Source organism: Plodia interpunctella, chromosome 18 (assembly GCF_027563975.2).
Source record: "Plodia interpunctella isolate USDA-ARS_2022_Savannah chromosome 18, ilPloInte3.2, whole genome shotgun sequence".
In the NCBI taxonomy this organism is placed as follows: Eukaryota; Metazoa; Arthropoda; class Insecta; order Lepidoptera; family Pyralidae; genus Plodia; species Plodia interpunctella.
In genome coordinates, this window is record NC_071311.1 from 4,789,580 (window position 1) to 4,800,754 (window position 11,175).

An 11,175-nucleotide genomic window follows, 5' to 3' on the forward strand; every position below is an offset into this window, starting at 1 on the left:
TTAATCGATTCTATAATCGACTGAATCGAGATGAACAAAAAAAAAATGATAAGTTTAGACCATTCTTGACGGTTGAAATAGGGATGATTTGTATATAAGGGAAACATTAATTTAGACTCACGTACGTCGGTAAATATTAGTACGTAGGTTTAGAGTGGGTTGCACCAGTCAACTTTGACGTTTACTTTAACCCACGTAAAAAAATGTGAAGTACACGATTTTGTCTAAACGTCAGCGGTGAGCAGATTAAAGTCAACGTAAAAGTGGACTGGTGTAACTCACCCCAAATAGTTACGCACGGATGATCATGCGAGAATGTGTTGTTTGCGAATTATGTTTGTTATTTATTCACACGTATCTGAATTTTATTTGGAAAAGGAAAGCATTATGGTGATGTAAATATTAAAAGTACAGAGTTAGAATGTACTTAAATCTTTCAAGATTTTGAATGAGACTCCTAAGTTTTAATTGTGATTCCTTTCTGAGCCACACACATATATTCTCGTGAATATTGTTATACAAGGCGGCTGATACCTGTCACCCCAACGTTGCCCACGTTGGGGTGACAAAGAGGGTTGGCGTCGTCATCGCCTGGTGACATGATGGGCAGTCGTAAAACATTAAACAGTTGCAAAATTTAAATTAATATGGCGTTGTCTTTTAGGCTTTTATAGCCGTTCATGATACTGAATTTCGTAAAAAAATATAATTTTGTAATTAAAAAAAAAAAAAAACACGGCTACGCAATAGCAACTGCCAAAATTATTTAGTACTTTCCTAAACTTCTATAGCAGCGTTTCTCAATCTGTGGGTGGAGATCCCTAGGGGGGTCGCAGAGCCTCAGTACTCGAGGGGTCGCCGGTAAAATAAAAAAGGTGTACACGTTTTACTACACTACAGTTAAACACAAAAAATAGGCACGCTCAAGTTGGCTTCCGAATCAAAGCTAACCAACTTACCTCTAACTCACTTAAGTACCTACCAAACTCTCGCAGCTTATTGCAGAGTGTAGGTTTTGATAATGAATATACCTAAATAAATAAATTCACAAAATGTAGTTTTTTTAATTATATTACTAATTTTGTTTTTCTACATGCCAACAAAGGGGTCGTCAGCAGTTATTAACCTGGAAAGAGGTCGTATATTCTAAAAATTTTAAAAATACTGTTCTAGTGTATCGTTCTGTTGGAATTGTAAAAGGAAGACAATTAACAAATTGTTAATATTCACAAAATTATCTTTAGAGCAAGTTTTACTCACCACGATATTTGCCTATTTGTGCCCAAATTCGAGTATTGCGTGTCAGATGTCAAAGGGAAAAGTAAATTATTTATCGTTTAAAAAAGCTCTAAATGCATATAAAAGTAGTTTATGCAAGTATATACTCGTATAAGAAGCCTTTACAGTTAATACAAATGCAGGCTAAAATATAAATTTATTTTCACAACTAAATACTAATAGGGCCGGAGAGGTAAATGGAGTAGGATTATGGAGTAGATGGCGGGGTGATCTAAAAATTTTAAACAATAAGACAACGACAAGACTTTGCCTTTGGATCGAGACGGGTGGTGAGTATTATGTAGATAATATTAATATTTAACTAGCTTTGCTATACAGTATATCCGGTGGTTTTTTTGATAACCAAATAGGTTTGGATGAAAAAATGCAAGTATCAAAAAAATCTTTTTTGTTTCAAGAACTTCATTTTTATTAAAACAAATCGTCTAGAAGTCGGACGCAAATTTGTCTTGACCTGTATTTTTACTGTTTTTTGCAAAGTACCTGGAATTTCAATAAAACGGTATCTTCTTACTTTTCTGGAGAAAATAAGAATATTTTATTATTTTTTACTCAGTTTCCCTTTGTTACCTTACCTGCCAGTGCTATTAAATTAGTAAAGCGATGCTAATCTAATAATTGTCTAGTATGAGGTTTGCTTAGCCCAGATTATGCAAAATCGAGTTCCTTCTGTGTTGCCATGTGATTACAAAATTTATATTAGTTATATACTGTTATAGTCGTCACTGTGTTTATCGATACATTTTTATTGAAGCAATAAATGTAGTTATGGTATCTTTTCATGAGCTTCACGGAACTTACTACCAACACTTGAAACGATTTTATTATCTTTGTATATGGTTCTTGGTAATTACTAGAGTAACTCTAAATATATTAGGATGTTTACAGCTTTTTATTCAAATGTTTTTTATTCAAATTTTCGAAGCAGTCAGATAGATAGATAATTTTTTTTCAGCAAGTATTATTACTCAAAAACTCATCAAAACATAAATATGAAAAACAGAACAGCAACATTCAGTATTCTCCAACAAAAAACATAATTACGTCTTATAATTGACCTTTTCATTTGAAATAAGTATCTTGCGTCTTTTTTCGTGCATACACCGGGATTCCGTTTCAAAATTACAATATTTTGAAATTATTTTCCCGTTTCGCAACCTACTTCCTACTTGTACATTCACCACGTAGGGCGGATCAAATGTCGAGGATTTTTGTAAAAAAGAAATTTAATTCTATCCTATGACTGTCTATATATACCTCTATTAATTAAAATATTAAAGAAAGAATTAAAATATCTACTAAATACTATGCCTAGCAGATCAGATTTTTCGTTATAATGAAATAGTCATACATTTGTAATATTTTGTTACTGATAAAAAGTTTCAATGCGTGCCAAAAAATGTACGTGCGTAAACCATTCAAAGGTTCCCTCGTCGGGAGCCGTTCCTGGGTGCATCATTAGGTCATGCTTATCATAATAATGCGTTGTCATCCAATCTAAACGTGCGTACAAAAACGTGTGTCGGTTGAAGATATATGCTTCAAAATTGAGTTACAAAAGATTCCACTCGGGCATACATTACTTTCATACATTACAAGTTAAATAAAATCTTGTAAAAAGGATATAAACCGTGTTTATGACAGAATCAGGTCATCATTGTTACGCAGGCAGATACTGATAAATTTAAAGGTATTTTGTGTTCTCTGAATACCAGTACTTTGTAAGAAGACAATGTCACTTAATGAAATAAATTCCTGGATATTTGAAGGTGATTCGATTTCATTTTGTCGCGAATTCCGATTCGACACTGAAGTGCCGTTAATTTGAGAAATAAGTATTCTTTAATCATCTAATTTTATCGGTCCCTACAGTTCGACGAGCGAGACGAAATGTTTTTTGATTTATTTTTAGAAGGTAAGTCATATGTCCTACCTGAGTTCTGAGAAGGAATTATCTGTGTTCATTTTACGTTTTTTAAAAAGTTCTGTTGCTATTGTAACCAGTATTTAAAATTTTAGTACAGCACACGACATTTTGGTACTTGCATTTGTATTTCATAATTTATTTATTATACATGACTTTATTTTATTAACTAAAATCTATGTTAATATACATATTTTTTATATTTTTATATTTATGTGTTTATATATGTATTTAATAGGTACTAGGGAAGTGCTAAAGTTTATTATGAACAGATATATAATACAGCTCGACGGTTCCAGTGATTAGATTCCTGAGGAAGATTTTGGTATATAATTTATTATGTTTTTACTCTACCGAGGCCGGACGAATAAGTAATATTATATAAGAATTGGAAGTGTTGAATGAAGCTGGGAAAACGTGAGGCTTATTCTGTCCTTAAGCACCTCAGAAGTCTTAAGAGCAAAGTTTACTGTTTTGATTGGTGTCGAAGCAACCAATTAGACGAAAATGGCTCTAATGGTTTTACGTACAAAATAAATACGTTGAACGAGAGTGGAGAATTGGACTTATAAATAAATCTGTTTTACCTTTGTTCATCTAGAACCTATTTTAAAGAACTGTAATTGTTTTCACCAGTGTAAAAGCAAAATGTTTTTTTTTGTTACGTCTATTGGTTACTTTGAATTTACAATTACAATTTATTATTTGATCTTAGTTTTAACGAAAGACACAATAAAGTATTTTTATGGTGATTGACAATTACACATACCCAACACAGTAAATACACCTCTAGATAGTTCGTATGGAAAACACACACAATTTTATATAAATAACAGTGGGACATAAATGGCTAGGAAAAAGACTTTTTTCTGGCCTAAAAATATATTTGGCTAAACCCCACTAAACCTAAGGAAACTAACCATAGATGTTATCGCAAAACTTAACTTCAATTTTAAGTTAACCTAACTGAGTTAGGTTGTCATCTAAGTCTCAACGTTATTACAGTGGGAACACAGTATTTAATTGCCCTGGGTGCGTTCCATTTGCTATAACCAGGATACTCCAGAGACGTCCAAGTAATGACAGTCTGGCGTGATTTGTTCCTCTTTGTACTTCCTTTAGATGTACCAATTCCTCTCAAAACTTCATACTTTTATCATGAAATAAAAAAAATAACTTAAAAATCTTTCGGATTTTACCACTTGAATTAGATTTATTGCTATCAATCTTAGTTATTAAAATCTGATAATAAAATCCAATGTTTATTGCTAACAAAAGGCAGTCATTGTGAACAATGACCAAGTTATCTGATAAAATAAGTAGATAAAAATAGAAAAGGTAAGGCATTTACCTTTTTACATACATTATTACATACCTTTTTCTAACTTACATGTTTGTTATATTTGTATAAACGATTATAAGAATAAAATTCCTGTGTGCGCCTTCACTGTAGTTAACATTAATATAGTGCGTTGTTATGTAGATAAATGCGCAGGAGTTTCCTTCTTTAAATTTATTGTCAATTTACTTAAAGACAAAAAATGAAAATTAGGCGCCATAAACTTAATAACTTAATAATCACAGTATTTCATAAACGTCAATTTATTAAAAAAGGTGAAGTACATATACCTTTTAATGTATATTTATATAATAATGCGTAAAGCATTCAAGCTAAAACTTTTTTATTTTACAATAGCTTCAGCATATCTTGAATTGAGCATGTTTTTATCGAGTTTGTGCGCAGGGCATAAGAGGAACAAACCACAGGCTTGCGACGTGCGTTCACCCTAATTAGTCACTCTTGACCCAAATAAATCTGGTTCACGATACTCGTACGCCTATTATCGGCTACTGTTTTGAAACAATCGTTATTTCCTTTAATTTTCAGTTGAGTTATTTTTGTCCCTTTTAAGGAGTAAATTCTTTTGAAGTTAATTGACTCCGATGCGAAGTAAACAAGTTACTATAATAAGCTTTGATGTTACTGTTTACTATATGTATAACTAGTGCAATGAACTACGGACTACGGAAAATAAAACTCTACTTTCGTTTGAGTGTTTTTAATAATACGAGTTTATGGTAAGATTATAAGTATATTAATAGGTTAAAATTATTACAAGAAAGATACACGTACAACAGCGGACTTATCCCATGTAGGGATCTCTTACAGTCATGTGACTGTACCTAATAGGTACCTAAGCTTGCAGTCTAACGGTCTACGATTGAATGATAGACTCGTTAATCTAGTTTTAATTAATAATAATAATGCGTATATCTCAGGCAGCAAAACAAAAAGTTTGTCTAGTTTTGGTTAAACCGATGACATTTTCGCCGACCATCGATATCCCGTGCTATTACTAGCATCGGAAGGTTAAATCGATTTGCGATGAATTCCTATCCTGTCAAAGGTTAAATGGGCGTTCAAGACCACACACGATGAACTAATTATTACATCAAGACGTCAATCCATTTGGTGTTTGTCGCTTCAATAATTCATATTATATACTAAGGATAAATACTTAGATTAAACAGGGTAATTTTTTTATACTGTACATTTTGAAAATACATACAGATAATTAAACTGTGTCAATACCAAAAGAAATCGTTAGCAAAAAATTGCAAACATTTTTTGGTCTCCTTGGAAGACCATGTATGGAAAGTCGAATAGGATTTGGTCAAAAAGTTTTATAGTCAATGGCGCTGCTGTGCATAAAATTAAAAAGTATTTTTTAAATAACTACAAGCAGCGATATACGCGATAAGCAGCTATTAAATTATATAAAAGAGCGAGCTTTTTTTAAAGAATTCATCATTTACTAGCACGGCCCGTTCCAGTCTGTACGACAATCCGTGCAGCATACAGACAGACGAGGCAGAGGTCTTTGTTTTAATGTAAGGATGTACAAGCTATATAATACCCACAGCTCGTATTTTCAAGGTAGGCCCTGATTAATGTGCTCTCAGCTCAGTCAATCCGCTGCAGATTTATCTACCCCTAGTTAATTTGTTTTAAAAGAATCCTTGACTTTATCCTATAGATACAAGTCAAGGGAATTGTTTGACCTGTGGTTCCGCCCTAGAATAGGACCACTCCATAGCCATATTAAGGGATACATAGCTTAGGTAGCTGGTAGGCAACAATAGCATTCCCAATGAGGGTCAGTTGTAAAATTCCAACAACAAAACAGCCGAGTCATCAAAATTAAAAAGTTATTTTATTCGCTCGGGCTTCACGGCCTCACAACTTCGAATACAACAGGGAACATGTAGAGATGAGAGTAAGTAAATGTTACGAGAAAATCGATGCGGTAACTAAGTTGGTAGTACGGGGATATTGCATCCGGCGACGCGCACCGCGGCGGAAGTTGCGACACACGAGGGGAAAAGTTTCAACCTTAAAATAGTATTACCTAATTCGTATTTTTTCAGATTTCAGTACTGTACTAGCGGACCGTCCCGGCTTTGCTCGGGTAAAAGCTTATAAAACACATGATACTACGGTCGTGCACGTATTTCATTATCTCTTGGACATACTTAAGTGTGTTTATATATCATGCAATTTGCATGTTCAGACGATTTAATTTGCAAATTTGGCAAAGATTTATAGGTACAAAATAATGTAATATGCAGTCAAATTGCTTGGAAATCCATATTTAATGTTATACCTAAATGCGAAAGTCTGTTGTCTATCTGTTTGTTCCGCTTTTACGGCTAATTTGATTTTGATAAAATTTGGTATGCATTATATTTCGGTGAAAAAAGATTATTTTTTAAAGAAGATAGAGAGAGAGAGAGGCCTTTGCGCAATACTGGGACACAAATGATTATGAAATGTACCAATGGACGATACAGGTAGTTTTTTAAATAAAATAAAATAAAAATAATTTATTTCAGGTTTAAAAAACCTATAAAAGTATTTTAAAAGTAATTTTCAGAAATGAGGTGCTTTTCATAAAATAACCTAAACGCAATATTGCCCGTCAGTCAAAAAAACGCAGTTGTGTGTGTATGTGTTCCCGTACAATAAAGTTAACTTTTCTTTTCAAATAGCAATGTAGCTGATTTAATAAACGAATAACATATAACGGAGTTAGGTATTATTACTTGGCTAACACAATGCAATTATATTGAAAGCTATTTACAATAGGAAACCTTGACTGTAGAAATTATGTACATCAATTTTCTTCTTATAGAACAGTACAGTCGTCAGCACATCGACCTAGTCAAATTCATTCAATCTGCTACTATTACCGGGGTATAGAAATCGGTGTAGGGTAACTTAACTGACTTAACACTGAATACGAAACAGTTAATTTACTGATAGCGATTAACTTTATTATTTAAAACAACTCGACAAGATAGAAACCTAATGTTCTGATCAGTCATATATCATTATAATAAATATCAAATCATTTAACTGATGCCTTTTTCTTCTTCGTCGAGTCGACCGTTCTAATTGGAATATGGAACATTATAATAATTTAACAGATTATGCAAGAAACAAGCTTTTCCCTGCGGCTTTGCCACCATGAATTTTTCACGGGAACATTTATTTATTCCGAGGTGATCTTATGTCTTTCTCCGTACTCCTAACTATAATTAGTGGAAATTTCAAGAAAATGTTTTGTAGATAAAGCATTAAGAGGTAAAAGCCAAGCACCTTACTTTCGTTATATTAGTTAAGAATAGGATATGAATTATGGATGGATAGTATGAACATTCATTTACGTCGTCGTGTGCAATTGAAAGCGGAACGTGTTTGAATGTAGCTGAAATAAATTCCCAACTCAAACATGAGAGTATCAAGCAATCGCATCTTGCTCGCGTAGAATATTGTTCACGTGGAAACTTCCCAACAATAAAGCAAGGATTTGCCAGAACAAATAATTCTTGGTTCACTGAACAACTACCTAGACTGTAGCAGATTTATTCGAATACAATTTTGCAATCTGTTAACGTGGGCTCGAAAGATTTTTCGTAACTTGTTTCTCTTCTCATCCTCGTCTGTTACCAGAGTCATCCTTGACTGTGGCGCCCCGACGCCAAAGAAAAACGACCAAGACCAAGTTCGGCTTCGCGAGTCACATCCAAGCTCATGCCAGGAGCTGAGAAGAAGTCGTCCACGTCGATGGACACGTCGTGGAGGACATCATAATAATAAATGATAGAGAAGTGTGATCACTTCTCTGTCGTGTGTAATCACTTCTCGATTTGGGATTGGGAATCCAAATAGAATTTAATTGCCTGATAACTGAATTAAATCATAACGTAACTTTCTAAAAGTCTCTCAGATAAAACACTCTTTCATCTAATAGCTATTACTGCCTGACATTGCTAGCTTTTACCTGATCCAAAGGCAATATGGAGCAAACTCTAATGCAATTGTCCATGGACATCGACACCAGGTGTCCGGAGTATGTCAGAACGACGAGCTGATAAATCTCGAGTAAATTGTTGTACACAATACACTTTACCTACCTACCTATCTAATATCTACCTACCTAATATCGATTATAGAGGTATTTTTATGCGTTTCTTTTTTGTAAGAAAATTTGTTATTAATAAAAATACATTTTCAGAAATTAAATGGTTAAAATAATAAAAAAATATTTTATGTTCCATGTAGTTTTCAACAGTGGGCCCGATTCATACATACGCAATCGAACTTCACTTCATCAGCTCTCTCCTATTTTTTCGATGGTTTTAACGAAAAATTCCGATCAATCCAAGAGTTCTTTCGAATATTTTAACGTTGATTTTTTGTTAATGCAGAAACTATAGAATAAATATGAGAAAACTGACCATGACAATACCTGGATTTGGTCCGTAAATATATCAGTATCATAGATAAAAGAAATATTATGGTCAGTATCTACTTATCCAATCATTTATAGGTGATTTAAGATTTGAATATTTATTATAAGAACATTCCTTTTATTGAATATTACTAAATTGATTGATTAATAGAAAATCAAACAACCTTTAGCAAACCATTATAGGTAATATCTTTTATAAAAAATAAAATAACAAGAGAAAAAAGGGTTCCCACTCCGCAAGTCTAATATCAATATTAAGGAAATTCATTTTTCATCCCATTTACCTTCTAAGCGAAACATCTTACGTCGATTGATACCTGATACTTTTACAACTCAAAGACCCTTGCAGAATGGATCTAGCAATCGCGCTCTTCTGGTTATAGACCGGGATCTTGTTACTTTTAATATATTTAGCTTAGTTGGTCTCTGTTGCTTGAATTCAATTTGTCATCATTTGAAACTACACAGCGTGTTACAAAAGTTATATAACACTTGCTGTCTTTGACACAATATTGTCAAGAATACACACACACACACACAGAGACAAATATAATTCTTATTTCAATATTTGGGACTATTTAACAATAAAAATAAAATAATTATTTCGTCAAAATTATGTAAACTACGTTTACAGTTAAACTCGATATAATGAAGCAAAATTCTATGCTTGATGTAATCCATTTTTAAGTTGCACATTCATAAAAAAATCTATTATATTTATGAATTATTACTTATTAATTAGGAAATATACGGAATCTTATTCTTCAAATTGTATTTTGTGTAATAAAGTAAATAAATGAATCAAAAAGTCTAAAAAGTCATTTAGTAATTTCGGTCCAATGGTTGTCTAATTTTCGTTTTAAATGCTATCTTTTGGCAAGGGTCTCTGAAGACTTGGAATGAAGCTGAACTACGATCCTTGATATGCATTTGATGGAAGTGCCTTTTGTGCACGTAGTATGACTATTTTTATACTATTCAAGAGACCACGAAGGCCAAACTTACGCTATACTTAGTATGAAGTTTCGCCCTGTCGTAATTCATAAAAAAGATAAGCTAGTTTTAGCTTGACAGTTTTGATAGTGACAAAACATGTTTATGTTTTGTCACTATCGCACTTTACAAAATTTGGCATTGACAAAACGAGACAAAACATACTTTAGCTCAAAATATGCTTTATTTTTTAGAACCATAACTAACACTGCGGGAAGAATGCAGTATTCTGATACTACGACATTTGCATTTAGGATATCATTAATTTAATTTACGTTACTCTAAATCATAGTTAAATATAAAATTATAGTTTCCTTCTAGAATTTATAAATGATAGATCTACTGGCGCTATATCAGTGACCGCCTGCGACAGACAGACGAGAGTTGCTCTGTTCGGTATCTTTCCAGAATACGTACTTATATATAAAATTAAGTACAAAAGTTTTGAAACAGATGCCAATAAGCAGTTAGTAGGATATTGCCGAAAGATTTATTGAATAAAATGTTCGGTTGTTATTTGATACAGCTAACCGTGGGAATCGGATAAGAATCCCGTTAATATTATAAATGCGAGAGTAAAAGAATAACACACATAAAGTACATCCTCAAAATCTACTAGACGGATTGTTATGAAATTTGGTACACGGGTAGAATATATCCTGGAATAAAATATACAGTACTTTTTATTCCGAAATTCCCATGGGAGCGAAGCCCCAGGGTGCAGCTAGTAGATAATATCGGCCTGCATATTAAATAGCCAACCGAGTTTACATAAAGTTTTTAAAAAGCGATAAATAATATTTTAATTTGTATATACCCTGGAGAAATACAAGTTTGTATTTTATATGTGTCATAGAGTCATCCCTAAAAACGTACATTGATTTAAAAAAATAGGTAGGTATTACTTATATATTACTTATGTAACTGAAATATGAAGTGTAACAAAAATACTTTGTTTAAAAAACTAATATTTTTGGTCTTGGTATTAATATAATAAAGCTTCATGACTAACACTTGACTGTTTGTAGGTTTTTTATATTCAATAAAATAATTACATCATAGCACAATACTACGATAAGTTATAATATTGTTTCAACAGATTACTTGTTATTTACTGAACAATTGTGGGGCTATTGAACTGAG